This window comes from Cricetulus griseus, chromosome 5 (assembly GCF_003668045.3).
Source record: "Cricetulus griseus strain 17A/GY chromosome 5, alternate assembly CriGri-PICRH-1.0, whole genome shotgun sequence".
In the NCBI taxonomy this organism is placed as follows: Eukaryota; Metazoa; Chordata; class Mammalia; order Rodentia; family Cricetidae; genus Cricetulus; species Cricetulus griseus.
This window is the reverse complement of record NC_048598.1, coordinates 65568053-65584525: the sequence shown is the minus strand read 5'-3', so window position 1 is coordinate 65584525 and position 16473 is coordinate 65568053. Positions and strand designations below refer to the sequence as shown.

General features: G+C 37.7%; 1 pseudogene; it reads right to left on the bottom strand.

Moving 5' to 3' along the window:
* Positions 1 to 715: 715 nt before the first annotated feature.
* On the bottom strand, positions 716 to 4259 carry LOC100762041 (annotated as a pseudogene).
* Between the last annotated feature and the right edge of the window lie 12214 nt (positions 4260 to 16473).

Genomic DNA, 16473 nt, shown 5'->3' with positions numbered 1-16473 from the left:
AAATGAAAAATGCATTAATAACAGGTGTCTTGAGAAAATCTCCACCATAGTAAATATTTCATTCTGACAATAAATGTTTACAGAACAAACAAAACTCACTACTAAACCCATTTTGTATACCTGTAACAATCTTGAGGCCATTGTTAGTTGCTTAATAGGTGAGAAAACATAAAAGGAATTTGTGGATATTGATGTGTAAGAAACATTTAAAAATTAGCCATCATGTCAATGATGTTTTGAATAATGTGTAAGAATTTGCATTAAAACTCAAGAAATGTTTCTAATTGTTAAACTAAAGCATCCATAATGTATTTTATAGGAAATAGTATTATAATTTAGCAGTCACTAAATTTGTTGATTGAACTGTTAATATCTCAACCAAAATATAGATCTGAAAGCACAAGCATGAGATTTAAAGGATTTTTAGTTATTTTCTCTCATTAAACTTGTTTTATAGGTCTTCAAGATTCTTTGATGGATTTTTAGGCATTTTGTTTCCATTAAAAAGTACTGATTTTCGAAACAATTTAAAGCTGCCACATGCAAAAAAAGGCTCACAAATAACTCTCCCTTCCTTCCTTTTGAAGCTCTAGTTGTATTGTTATCACTGAGCAGTCTTTTACTATTAAACCTATATGGTCAATGGTGACAAACCCATCTGAGAGCTCCTTCCATCATGGAGTGGGAATGGAATTGTAGGTGTTAGGGAGAATATTCATTTAGTCTTCTGAGATTTCTGGGCAGACTTGCTGGCTAGCTCCAACAGCTTTTTTGTTCAGAGCTTTGATGGCACCAACAGACACTGGCTGCCTCATGTTTGAAACAGCAAAAGAACCCAGTGAAGGGTTGTCATCAATGCTCTCAACCCACATGGGAAGCCTGAGACCACATCAATGCATACATTATCAAGTTTCAAGAATTTAGGTTCATCTTCTGGCCTCTAACCAGAGTAGTGGTCAATCTTTTCTTTAAGCTAAGTAAAGTTGCATGCTCTGTGAGCTGTGTGTCAATACAATAGGATGACATAGCCAGACCAGGATGGTTTAGGCTAATCACTTGGGCACTAGAGACAGCTTCTTCCACTGAGGGGTCATTTTGGCTGCCTATAGCAATGCTGCCATGTCTAACATCTTTCAAAGACACGTTCTTTATATTGAAACACACTGTCCCCAGGAAAAGCTTCCACCCCCTAGCTTCATGGTGTACATTATATCAAACTTTACTTCTGTTGTGATATTGACTTGAGCAAAGGTAACCACCATGCCGGCTTTGAGAACATCTGTATCCATTCAGGCCATAGGAACAGTGCCTGTACCACTAATTTTATAGACATTCTGGAGGGGCAGTCATTAGGCTTGCTGGTTTGACAAGTTGATGGCAAGACACAATCTACAGCTCCCAGCAGTGTGTCTCTACTCATTCCACCATCTTCCCAGGTGACTTTCCACCCCATGAACCAAGGCATATTAGTAACTGACTCCAGCATGCCACTATTCCAAGCAGAAACTAAAACATGTGCTACTGGGTCAAGGTTGTAGCCAATTTTCTTAATGCAGATACCGATACTGAGTTCCTTAACAATTTATTCATGTATCTTTAGGCTGTAGGGTGGCTTAGTGGAATCCATTTTGTTGACACTGAGAATTAGCTGTTTCACATCCAGTATGTAAGCCTTCTGGAGTGCATACAATTGTGCCCATTCTTGAAAATACCAGCTTCAAATTCTCCAATACCAGCAGCAATAACAAGCATGGCAAGTCAGTCCGAGATGTGCCTTCAAGCTTGTCTTTAATAAAGTCTCTGTGGTTCTGGGACATCTATGATAGTCACATAACATTGCCACAGGCGATGCCAACAGTGATACCACATACATGGTCAACGTTCAGTTTGTTCCAGACTCAGGCATACTTGAAGGAGCCTTTTCCCTTCTTAGCAGCCTCCTTTTCAAACTTCTCAATGGTTCATTCTTCAGTTTCACTAGATAGCCAGTTGTGGTGGACTTGCCAAAATCTACATGTCTAATGATGACTACGTTGATGAGTGTTCTCCTTCCCCATTTTGGCTTTGAATTGAAGATGGTTTTCTAGACACATTTGTAAAAAAGTATACTTACTTGTTAACTTATGTCTATTATGTGCCACTGTGAGTTAATAGCATCCTTTAGAGACTAGAAGAGGGATCAAATCCACTATTACTGAAAATGCAGGTGGTTGTGAGCCACCCAATGTGGGTGCTGGGAAAGGAACTCAGGTCTTCTGCAAGACCAGTTCATACTCTAAACTGCTGAATCAAATTTCCAAAAACTAAATGCTAAATTTTTAACATGATAGCATGGCTTTTAAATTTAGTAAAAGCTGAATTATCCAATATATGAATTTTAAATAAATCAAAATTAATATTGTAACCCACGGGGCAGATAACTTTATTAAGATGAATTGTTTTGCATGCAGGCATTAAGAAAAGTATTAGAAATCTGTTAGTTAAAATTCAGAAACCAAAAGAGAAAGTAATACATTTAACTATGTGAACATTAAAAACACCCATGTAGGAAATCTATCAAATTTAAATCAAGTGACAGATTATGAAAGGCTATAATACATTTATAACAAAGAAAACATAATACACAAATTTCCCTATTACAAGTCAATAAGAAAAGAAAAATTATCCCAGAGAAAATCTGGACCAAATATACAAAGAAACACAAAACAGTGGATGTGAAATAGCAAAATAACATGACCAATATGGGGTAGGGATGAGGGTGCCAGATAGATGTTTTCTAGAATTTTACTTTAATCTTCAACATGCCTTATCAGTTAGGTGTGATATATCTCCCCAATTTATGTATGGAATAGGTAAAGTGGGGTTGAATTTATTCACTGTCCCAGGTGAAAAAGAAATAATGTAAAAATAAAACATAAAATCCAATCCATTGAGAAGGCTCAATGGGTTCCTGCTGCCAAGCCTGAGAACCCTGGACCCACACAGGAGAGGCATTTCAAAATGTTGCTGCGAAGAGACACTATGACCAGGCCATCCCTCATAAAGAGAAACATTTCATTGGGCTTGCTTAGAATGTCAGAAGTTTAGTCTATTGTCTTCATGGAGAGAAAGAGGGCAGCCATGTTGGCAGACATGGTGCTGGAGAAGGAACACACAGTTCTACCCCTGGATCTGCAAGCAGCAGGAAGAGAGGGTGCTACTGGACCTTGTTTGTGTCTCTGAAACCCCAAAGGCCCACCCTTAGTGCACACTTCCTCCAGCACCTACCAATAGTGCCACTTCCTAAGAGTCTATGGAGGCCACAAGAGGAGACCACATACTTGCTCAAGTTTCCCTCTGGCCTCCACATGCACACAGTGGCATTCCACCTTCCTTATTCATAACACGTACAAAATATTACTTAATTTAAAAGCTTGGAATTCATTTATCCTCAACAGATATTGTAAAATGAAACAAAAATAAACCGTTTAGTAACTATGCAGGTACAAAAAAACTGACAGTTTTAGATACTATCATCGTGTGATGGTATTTGGTTCATTGAAATTGCAGTTTGATATTATTCAGACCTGGTAATATGGATGTCTGTGTGAAATATAAATGTGTATATATCAATTTGGTTTTTTAATAATAAAGCACTGTAATTCACCTGAAAATGTACCACTGGAGCAAGGAAATGTGTTAGACATAAGGTACAGAGGGGATGCTGAAGCACTTCAGCTTTCCTCCCAGAATTCACATGGTAGAATGAGAAAACTGACTTTCACAATCCACATGTGTGCCAAGGCACACATGAACTCATGCTTGCTCTCTCTCTCTTTCTCTCTCTCATGTTCTTGCAGTCAGATATTATTTAAAGATGAGTATTAAATATCTTCTTCATGTATGTACTAAAATAAATACACATATGATAATAAGCTGAGCATCTTTTGCAAAAAGATATTAGCAAGTGTTCTGATGGCAAATGAAGAAAGGGGTGAATTTCATCTAAGATATTCCTTCATATATGTTCCCTCTGTTTAGTTTTATGAGACTCTCCTGCATTTCAGCTTCATATCTCAATAATCAATGCAGCAAATGTGTGAACATAAACTTTCTCTCTCCTTTTGGTGGTGTGGCATTACTTTTTCTTGGATGAAAAATGTGGAAACATATTTCAAACTCCCTCGAAACATTCGTTGAATTCTGTCTGGAAATTCTACTCCTGATTTGTCTTCATAGTGTAAATACATATCTTCAAGATTGCAACTGGAGCCTGGCATTGGTGTTGCATGCTTTTAATTCCAGCACTCGGGAGGCAGAGGCAAGTGGATCTCTGTGAGTTTGAGGCCAGCCTGGTCTATAGAGAGATTTCCAGGACAGGCTCCAAAGCAATACAGAGAAATCCTGTCTGGGAAAAAAATGCAACTGTACACAAAGTTACCTACTGAGTATCAAATAAGAGCATTGGAAGGCAGTCAGGCTTTGTTAGTAGGTGCATGGTTATTGTTGGGTGCACAATGTTGATGTAAGCATCTTCCTTGCTATCTGTTTTAAGAATTCACACTGTAGCTAGAAAGCATAACTCTGTATTAAGAATTCAAAATTTGTACTTAGCGTTTCATTGGGAAAAAATGGAGCTTAACTGTATTATTACTGAGATACATGCATCCACTTTTACATTTTCCACCAGAATGTGAAGACTGGCTTTGATGTGTGTGGTACCAACTATGTATCTGAGATGCTGGTGTTGTCAGAGTGCTCAGTGACAGCTCCAGTAACATCCATGCTAAGAGAAACAGATATGCCACCAGGCCCTGTGAAATTCTTTATTCTCTTGACAGAATGTCTCAGCACAGTACTTGTTTGTGATGATTGAGACAAGCAATGGCTTAATACAATCATTCAGAAACTACAATATTCAATTATTCCAAGATACCGAGGAGTAATAATTATCAGTCCCAAGTGTACTGAGATATGTCATAGCACTAAAAGTAAAACACAGCTGGGGAATGGTGGTGCATACCTTTAATCCCAGCACTTGGCAGGGAAAGAAAGGCAGATATCCATGAGTTCTAAGCCAGGATGATCTACAAAGGGAGTTAAAAGCTATCTCAAAACAAAACCACAAATAGAAGCTGAAATGCAGGCACGCTTACCTAAGAAATCATGGGGACAATTAGACTCAATCCTGTAAGATGTGTATCAGGGAATCACTTCAGGTCCCATATAATATGGGATAATGGCAACTGTTATGTTTTATGTTTTGAATGTTAGAACTATAAGCAATAATGTGACTAGCAAAATGAAACCAGCTTTCTTGTCAATGCATAATGACCAATGACAGAATCTTTTATTATCATATGAGGTTCATTGAAATATCTTTGGTTTACTAGCTTGGATTGTTAGAGAGCTTTAGTACTGATTTTGTTTTCTTCATTCCTCAAAAAGGATTATGCCCGGGACTAGTTATGCACAAAACTGCCTGGATGTATTCACTCATGTCACAAATATATATTGAGGGCATCATGGATCAGGCATTTGGTTCAGACCCCAGGAGCAGAGCAGTAACAAAAGCCAAAATTACATGATGATAGTCCCAGCCAAGGAAGATTTTACTGTTTACCAAATAAAGACCAAGGATAAAGGACAAATTAAGCAACATATTTGATTTTTAAAACTCTATAAATGGTTAGCAAAACATAGAGCATCTGTGTGCTTCAGGGATTTTTTTATTTTAAAGATTAATTTTATTTGAGCCCATGTGTCTATGTGCACATGCCCAATGCATGTATGTGCATGCAATGTCGGTTGTATCCAGAAGAGGGCATAACATCCCCTAGAGCTGGATGACAGATGGTTTGCAAGTTACCCTTCATGAGTACTGGGATTTGAACTCTAGTCCTCTGCAAGAGCAGCAAGCACTCTTAACAATTAGGTCATCACTCCAGCCTTGGATGATTCAGTTTGAGAGAGTTATGTAGAGATGTTTCATGGAACAGATGAGATAAACATTGAAGTGTCAGAGGTGGCAGGGAAGGAGGCACAGCTTCACACCATTCCTTTCAGCAGCCCTGGGATTCCCCTAGCCTATTGGAAACAGCTATTTAGGCAAAACAAAATCAATGGATTCTTTACAAAAGACAAACAAACACCAAACTTCAGGATGAGTTAGTTTGAAGCAATTTTGGAATTTATTAAAACAAACAAAAACAGAAAGGTGTTGGGGAAAGAACAAAACACACCTGACAACATGGGAGTGTCCTTCTTGAAGAAAAGACATTTTCAACTTGGATTGTAATAACAAAGATTAAAAGGCACTGAAAGAAAGAGTAAGACACTCTAAGAGTTCACACAGGCTTCTCCAGAGGGAGGTACTGTTCATTTTAGTCACATAGACCATTTTAGTAAATAAAGCTACATTTCAAAGTTTGGTAAGAAACATTTTTCCCTTTCTTTCTCTTGAAAAGTGAGACTTTAAGGAAAATCTGGAGGTGATTAAGGGAGGATTAGAATCTGTAAAATTGAAGCTAAAGTCCACTAGGGTTGCACAAAGGGTTTAGAACATGTCCTTTCCCTGTACTTAGGGTTTATAGTGAGATTCCTAGAGAATTGCCAGAAAGGGGGATGGATGTCAGCATGTCCTTAACTGTGCTGGGATCTTGAGTTTTAGCAGATCAAGAGGCTTCAACAAGACTCTGACATAAGCAGCTCTTTTCATTTTTGTGTACTGCTTGTCTTTCTGCCACAGAAGAGTGAGTCTGCCCATTTGTGGGTCCAGGAAAAACATTCCCAACAGAGAGAAGAGCTAAACCAAGGCATCCAGAGAGCACCAAAGAGGGCAACACAGGTCATGGGCACAGCTGGAGGAATCAAGATCAGAGATGTAAGAGGCTAATACCAAAGAGATGGAATCCCTGGGATACACTGGAAATTTTGGAAGGAAAGCTTGGCATCCCACTGTGACAGGCCTGACATGATGAAATTGATCTAAAGAGATGTTTATCCCTTATTTTGGGTATCAGACTACTGAAATAATGGACCCTAATAAATTGGAGTCCCCAATGCTTGAAGAAGACAAAATCTAAAACCTGAACTAGATAATGGGGAAAGGAAACAGATTTACAACTTGTTGAATCACCTTAAAGAAGAGATAAAGGAAGGGTATGGTCCTGTAATTTAAATTAACCTCACTTTAGGTCCCTGAAGATGGATTTGAGGTTGGGGGGATTGACGGATCGCTTTGCCCTTCTTCCTAATGTGGCTACCTCTAATTCACCTCCTATCCTTCTTTTCTTTTTTACTTTTCACTATAAATTTGGGAATTCTAATTGTCTTTTTGAGGATGGGTTGCCTAACCTGGCTTCACCTGTGAACAGAAGTTTGGTAATATTTTCCACCACACTGCTGAGACTCTAAAGACAATTCACTCCCCTACCTAGTGCCTTGATGATGTATTAAAACCACATTTATAGGAATTTCAATGGTCATATTAGAACTCACTGAAAAATCATTCCACCTAGATGAGTAAGGGAAACATTGAGTAAGGCATCATGGGCTCCAGCAGTGAACCAGCAAGACATGTACTCATTGTGATGCTGCCAGGGAGAATTCTTTGTTAGGCTGACAACACAGTCAAGCACAGTTGTTGATGTACATCACACATGACTGGCAGCTAATAAGACTCGCAGAAGTCCTAGAAATGCCCCAGGGAACCTTCCCTCTTTGGCAACTGCACCTAGTCTCTTTTTCTGGCTAAGACAGGAATGATGTACAGCTCTGGTGAACATTGGTTTAATGTGTGCAGAAAATCATTCATGTTCTTGCTCTCATTTACAATGTTTTATAAAAGCTGCTTCAATCTGGTTGGACAAAGACAGTTCCCCAAATGAAAAAAATATTTGGCTTCCAGAATGAAAATAACTTGTTTTTCTAAACCCTTGCCCTCCACACTGATATAGTTCATTTTATATTATAGCCCCCAGAGCTCTTCCTCCCTGCTGCCAGAAAGAAATACAAGACAGCCAGACTTCAAGCTCTACTATGTGCTGCCTATCTTCACATGACATAGAACCTCCTTCTCCTTCTGAAATGTATAAAGGAAGTAATTCTTCCACAGTCGGCCTGATCTTTGCTCAGAGCTCCTGCCATGATGTGTCTGCCTGTCAGAGCATTAGTAACTCCTCTAATAAATCTTTTAATAAAGGATACTCTATCTCACTGCCCCCCTTGAACCCAAGACCTAAGGCCTTCTTGCAATTATTTATCAGCAAAGTTGATCAGTGCAGATTCACATCATTCCCACTGTGACTGAATCTGAGGACTTCACAGAAAAGGGTCACAGAGCTTGGAGTGAAGTAATTAATTGCAAACAGGAAAATTAAATGTGATCCTGATTAAATCCTTCATCATCCTGAGTGAAGAATTTCAGTCTCACAAGCTTCATTTTCTTTTGTGGGAGTCTCTGCAAACACCATTGCCAACAGAGGGTTGACCTGCATGAGGCAGGAAGAAAGCTTGGTTCAATACAACTCAGTAGCATTCATTGGTTTAAACTTCTAGAGTCTGACACTGGGCAGTTTTAGGCATAACTAAGCATAGCACAATTTGGCTAAAAAGTTTCTGAGTGACAATTAACTCAATCCCATCTGTACAGCAAAGCTTAAGATACAATATCTATCTTAGGATTTCTATTGCTGAAATGAAACACCATGACTAATAGCAAGTTGTGGAGGAAAGGGTCTATTTGGCTAACACTTCTAGATCATAGTCCATCATTAGAGGACACCAGGACAGGAATTCAAGAAGGGTTGAAACCTGGAGGCAGGAGCTGATACAGAGGCCATGGAAGGGTGTTGTTTACTGACTTGCTCAGTCTCCTTTTTTATGGACCCAGGGCCCCAGCACAGGAATGTAACCATCTACAATGATCTGCGACCTCCCTCGTCAACCACTAATTAAGAAAATATCCTATAGCCAGGTTTTACTGCAGCATTTTTTCAACTGAGTTTCCCTCCTCTCAGCTAACTCTAGCTTGTGTCAAGTTGATATAAAACTACCCAGCACAATTATATTGAAACTCTTGCACATATATGTGACATCTTCCATAAAGATAGATTTGATAGATTAACTCAGAAAATAGGCTCAGGATAAAGAATGCTTATGAAAAAGCCTCTCAGAGAGGATAGCTCTACAGATTTACTGATATAAATATAAGTATCTGGGGGAGCCAGTGTGGCCTGGCTATACAGATAGCACAGAGAACACCAGGCTATTAACCACATCCATTCCCAGCCTTCTGGGCAGAGAACAAATTATAGATCTCTCCCTTTGATGAGACAACCCTCTGTGTGTAACAGTCCTGTTTCCCTAGTGCTTATCTGTGACCACAAGGACCTCATGTCTTCTACACTTTTTCTTTAAAACAAATGCAGCAAGTTCTACTCTCTTTGGTAGTTAGACAGACAGCATGATCAGAAAATTGATTGTCAGATGTATAGAGACACTGAAGGTGTGATTGTCAAACACAATGATAATACTAATTAACTTTTAGTCACCTTAGACAGCCATATTCCTTTCAATATATCAAACTAAAACTTTTTTGGGAGTAGAACCAGAAAACTTACAGATAACCTCTACAATTTGTTTTATTTCTTTCTCTTCCCTCCTTCCCTTCCTTTCTTCCTTCTCGCTCCCTTGTCTTCTCTTCCCCTTTCCTCTCCTCTTTTTTCTTCCTTTATTTATCCAATGCCAGCCTCCAACAAATCATCACTGTTATTCAGTAAGATATATGAAACTATTTTTTAAAGTTCATCTTAATTTCACAAAGGTGAAATTAAAATATACTGCTTTTCATGAAGTCCTTCAGAGTCTTAATAAATGCACAATGTTTTCCTCTATTTTTATTTGAAGAAAATCATGCTAAACAAATCCCATTTGGGCTCTGAAGTAAACACACAGAATGTTCTGTTGGAGATGTTAATCACTTAGACATGAGCACTGGAGATATCTGGTAGAGTGTGCTGATTTTCTTTTTTTTTTCTTTCTTCTTTTTTTCAGATTAAAGGAGGGAGCTTTTCTTGTTTAAGCTGAACCATTTGCTTGCTGATTGACAGTAGCCTTCTGAGTTTTAAATTTCTCAGCACAGTTCTCTAAGGTAAATGGCTCCAGAGTAATTTCTCTTGAATATCAATGTGTTTGCCCAGGAAGTAGATCCTTGGGAAATTTAGCATTGCAAAAGATCATTTGATTACTTAATACTTCTCTAAGGAGAACATTATATCATAGCCACACACAACCAAGGGGAGTCTTCCCCACCATGGAAGAATTAATTAGTAGAGTCTAACAAAACAGGACAAGAAGGCACTGCTTGGCCAGATGTCTCCTTCCCTGAAATATTTAGGAGTAATAGGAAAACTGTCACAACAAAGCCACCTTGGATACATCTCAAAAAGCAAGTCATTAGAAGCCATCCGGCATAGCCACTCCCTCTGTCTTGTATCCTAAAAGGACATGCCAGTTATGAAATAAAAGAGCATCCAAAAAGACCCCAGATTCCCATGCTACTATTTCTCAGATGTAAGAAGTAAGCTTCTGAAGATAGGACAATATATTCTGGACCCTGTGGAGAATTAGAGAAGGTAGTATCTTTTAGATAAGTCGCTGAGGTGAAGTTTCAAGAAATAAGTCACACCTATGGTAAAGATTCCACAAAACTAATTGATTGATTAAACTTGCATGATTGTGGAGAGTTGCAGCGTCATAGCTCCATACACAAATTATCTTAGACTTTCTTTAACCTCTTTAATGGTCATCCATTGCCTAACTCTGTGTCTGACCTAGTAACATTGTGATTAGCAGGTAAAATCATTTTGAAATGAGTTTGTTCCACGAATTCAAAGGCTAAGAATGACACCATATAACTTCTGAGGCCTATAGAACAGATACTTCTGTTAACAGAAGTTTTCCCATCCCAGCAGCTGCTTCCCAAACAACCAACATGGAGACTTAGTGTAAATTATAAATGCTTAGCCAATAACTCAGGCTTGTTACTAGCTAGCTCTTAAAACTTAACCCATTTCTGTTAATCTATGTGCTGCCCCCCAAAAAAGTCACTGAGCCATACTCATGATTTATGCATAAATAAAATTGAAACAGGGCTTGAAATAGTCACCATGTCTATGTAAGGAGAGTGCTAGAGTGGAATCCCAGACATTGGTTCCTGAGTATCTTATCTTCTGTGCAAACACTATAACTGAAAGGACCAGAGATCAACTAATTCTTGACAAGACTGAGCTCAGGACCAGAACCAGAGTCTGGAAGCCTGTAAGAATTACACATCCTTAGGCATATATGTAGACCTGGATGGACCCAGGGCTCTGTTTCAATAATTTTTTAAAGAAATTCTTAACTTACATTTTTTTTATTATAAGAACTTGTTTTTAATAAATGCTAACTATTTTGACGTGTATGAAATTGACATAGTAAACCAGCTTTGCTTAACTTTCAGAACTTCATCCTTTAAATTTCCAGAAGATGTTTTCAGGTAGGTCAAAGAGAAACAGTAAAACAGCATTGTGACTTATGTAACTTACTTCATTAAAATAGGAACAGGTCATATTTATCAAGTTTATAAAATATTAAGGGGTCTGGAGTGATGGCTCAGGGGTTAAGAACACGACCTGCTCTTACCTTAAATTTTAAGGGTCCCTAATTTGGGCAAGCAAAGCCATCCTCAGCCATCTGAGAAAAATCACTCCAACACCATTCAAATCTGGTATCACATAGCCACTTTCAATTTTTACAATGGTTGAAGACAGTATATTGAATCCCTAAGGCTAGAGGCAGGAAAATTAACATCAAATCATATATTTTATTTCCGTGTATGTTGCTTCATCTGAAGTTAGTTCCTTCCTCTGCAAGCATGTAGCCCCTGCACTTGTGCTCATTTCTGTGGTATTCTCCTAAATTCTTCATATATCCCCTCCTGTATCGTATAACCAGCTGTGCTTCTCATATGTGTACCTGTCTCTGCAGTTTAAGTTGTGTCTATGAATGATATCTACAACATACACCTTGTATTTTTCAGTGCTCCAGTTTGTGCTTGGTAATTCTGTTGAAAAGAACTCTGAAGGGGTCAGCACAGAAGCAAAATGCTCAGTCATGTTATTTTTCACCTCACCACCTAATCACACATCTGAGAAACACAACATGGTATATAATACACTACCTGTAGAAAACCAACAAAAACAGAATAACAGCAGGGGGTACAGAGACAAAACAGCAGTTATAACCAGGTGCTACTCTTAGAGGATCCAAGTTAAGCTCCAAGTTCCCATTTTAAGCAGCTCACAACCACCTTTAACTACAGCCCAAAGGAATCAGATACTGTCTTCTGGTCTCCTGGGAACCCACACAAACATGGTACCACACATGCAGGCACACACAAATAAATAAAAATAAAATAAATCATTTTTACATTTTTAAATATTGTTGCTACACTAGAAGCATCTTGATATGATTTTTCGACTATTTTGTGCATTTTACTTTTAATCCTTTGATGACTCCCTAGAGTGATATTTTGCAGTTTATTTCATAAGTGAGAAATTGTGTAAAAATACTTAAAACTTAGTACAATTCATTGTATCAATATGCAAAACACAATCTATGGGACTGTCTTAAAAGATATAAAGAAATGTTTTACAGAAGTCCATATTTCCTCAGGACTAAAGCTTTTTAAATAAAGTATAAAGATTTCTAAACCTAATAAAAGACCTTTCAAACAAATAAAAAACTACAAACAATATCATATTTAAATACAGACAGGTGATATCTTCCAATGCTGATAAGAAGTTAAGGTAGTTTTTCCTTACTACTTCTATTCACTATTCAATGCTGTAGTAAGAGATACAGCCAAGATAATTAAGTACAGAAGAAATAATTAAAAGTTATCCAGGTTGAGACAGAAGTTTTAAAAATTTTTTAAATAGCATGTACTTTCCTATAAAAAGCTGTTAAAGTCTGAGAATAACAGGAGCTAATGCACAATTTTAAGGAGGTCACAGAATTGAAGGCAATGCACACAAATAAATTGCACTTAAACTTACTAGTATTATAATATATATTTGATATTTTTAAAATTCTATGATGATATATCTTCAGAACCATCAAGACAGATCTATGAGAGACAACTGCAACTAGATTTTGTAGGGGGGGCAGATTTGATTTCACCTCCAATTTCAAAAAGGAAAATGGAAATATATAGTCCAGGCATGGAGTTGGATGGATAAGCAAAAAATTGCCAAGTAGAAATCTCAGGACTTGAAGAGACCCTGGACATACTCATGTAACTTGAACAGGCCAGGGTTATCAGTCATCACCAATACTGGAAGAAAAAGGGGAACTCAATCATATATCAAAAGAAATCATATATTAAAGACAGGGACTTCTGATGGAACTGATTTGGTAGGATTCTCACCCATATCAGACAAATGCTGAATGCCAAATGCCAAGGCCATATTAACAATATTGATTAGGGCAGACCAGGAAAAGGTTGGTCACCACTGATTTAAGTTAGACGTTCTAGTTTGAAATATCTTTTTATCATTGCACTGAAATTCAACAGATTTAGATGTAAAGGACATAAACTGTGGAAAGAAACAAAAACATTTACATGAAAAATGAGCCCTGTTATATCTGTGGTTTGAAAGACACAATGCTACTCCAAAAATTTTCCTCAAGGCATCCTATAGGGAAACTAATTTTATTAAAAATTTCAGCACTAAGTTTTAGAATGTAACAAGGCCAGTTTTGTTTTGTCTTGTTTTGTTTTCCCTGAAGAGCCATAGAAAGTTAAATTGCTCAGCGGAGCACAGTGGCCTACATCTTTAGTCCAAAGAACTTGGAAGGCAGGTGGATCTCCATGAATTCAAGACCAGCCTTGTCTACATATTGAGTTCTAGGACATCCAGAGATAAATAGAGAGATCTGCTTTCAGAAAACACAATCAAAAACAAAAAGATGAAAGAGGCTGGAAGGAAGAAAGCACTAAGCAAGCTACATTGCTGTATAATAAAATACAGGTATACACATTATAGAGAATGGAGCCCACAAATAGAATGAAACACATGGTCAAGTGTATGTTGTTATCAATTTTAAAATGGTAGCCAGCTCCTATAGTCTGAATTTGAGATCTCTCCCAAAGGTTTCTATATTAAGTAAAAATATTCAGGACCTTGGATTAAGAGAAGACTTCTTAAGTCTATGAAAAAAATCACAGTCTAGAAAAGCAAACTGCATCAGAATCACAGCCTGTTGAATCTCAAAAGTAATGATTGGGGCAGGAGAGATGACTCAGTGGTTAGGACCAAAGTTCAGTTCCGAGCATCATGTGGGACAGCTCACAGATGTATGTAACTCTGCCTCTTGGGGATTTGACACCATATCTGGCCTTCAAGGGCACTCTCACACATATGTACCCCCTACACACAAACATTTTTAAAAATCATAAAAATCACAATCATCATCATCATCATCATCATCATCCTCATTGATGAAAGAAAAGTTTTTAAGAAAAACGTAAAAACATAGTGACTGAGTGAATGAGAGACTAGTTTGAGGGCTACAAAGGCCATACTCAGTACTGCAAATAAATAAATAAATAAATAAATAAATAAATAAATAAATAAATAAATAAAATAACGATAGTCATTCATGGAGTCTGAGGCAAGACTCAGGATTCTGAGGCAAGAAAATTACAAGTTTGAACCTGGCTTGGGCTACATCACAAGTCAAAATCCAGACACTCTATCAAGAAAAATATTTAGTTAAAAAAAGAATATGATAAAATACTCACCAAACATGTTTTCTCCCTTTCTTTCTGCCTCTCATTTGTGTTGTTCCAGATGCTATAGCTTTAGACCTCCCTGGATTTTTCCCTTGGCCTCTAAGCCACCCTTTGCTTACTCTGAATGCAGCTTTTCATTTCTTTCTTTTTCATCTTCACTTAGGTGCAGTATTCATCTTAAGTCAAACATATTATAAAGAGCCAGCAAACAACAATTGCAACAAAATCCATCATGCCCTGAAATTAAGAAGACCAAAAGTCTATGCATCCCAGTCAACTTCTAAAGGGAACAGCAATTCCAAAACTGCAACTTCATACTGTTTTTTTGTTTGTTTGTTTGTTTGTTTGTTTTTTGAGGCAGGGTTTCTCTGTGTAGCTTTGGAGCCTGTCCTGGCACTTGCTCTGGAGACCAGACTGGCCTCGAACTCACAGAGATCCACCTGCCTCTATCTCTCAAGTGCTGGGATTAAAGGTGTGTGCCACCATCGCCGGCTCATACTGGATTTTATATTTTCACTATTGAGTATATTTGCATGAAGTGATCTATCACCAAAAAGTGAAGAACATGTGACAGAGTTATAATTAGAAAACAATGATCTTTATATACTCATTTATTACTTATTTCCATGTTCATTGCTGGCATTCAGTCCTTCCTCATCTCCTAATAACTAGCCTTTCCTGTTCTCTTTGTTACACTATCCTGTATTCACATGCATGTATGTTTACATTTATGTTATTTGTACATTTCCCATTACACACACACACACACACACACACACACACACACACACACACACACACACACACACACGGCTAGGATCTACATGTGAGGAAGAACATGCATTTGTTTTCTGAGATTGATATATTTAATGTTGTATATTCATCTTCATGTAAACTTTTGTGATAATCACTTTTCTGGAGCAGTGAATAGTATTCTATTTTATATATGTACCAAGGTTTCATTATCCATTCATCTCTTGATAGACAACTGGATTGATTCCAGTTGTTTACTACAGTGACTAAAGCAGCAATAAACATGGGGATAAAAACATTCCTATGGTATGATGTAGAGTTCTATGAGTATATATCTAGGCTGAATAGTAGTTCTATTTTTAATTTACTTTTTCTCATTCAACCTGAAAGCCCTGCACTTCCTAGACTAATTGTCCAAATGTGTGGATAGTCGATAATTAGATGAGAGAATATTCAATGCCACCAATCATAAGTGAAATTCAAATTAAAATCTAAGCAACACACTCATGCCTACTAGGAAACTGTATGAATTTCAAAGGGAAAACAAATTACTAACACGAGCATTGGGGAGAGATTGGTGAAAATGTAAAATGACCCAGTCACTACAAAAGTAAATTTTGGGCCAGTGAGATGGCTCAGGGGATAATGGAGTTTTCTGCCAAGCTTTGAGTTTGATCCCAGAAACATCTGTAAAGTTGTCCTTTGATCCCTGAACATGTGTATGGCACACACATGCACACACACCAAAAATAGACAGGGTCTGTAGAGATTTATCAGCAGTTAGGACTTTTACTCTTCTTGCAGAAGACCAAAGTTCCATTCTTAACACCCATATTAGACCGCTTACAACTGTCTGTAAATCCAGTTCCAGGATATCTGACACACATTTGTGCCTGGTA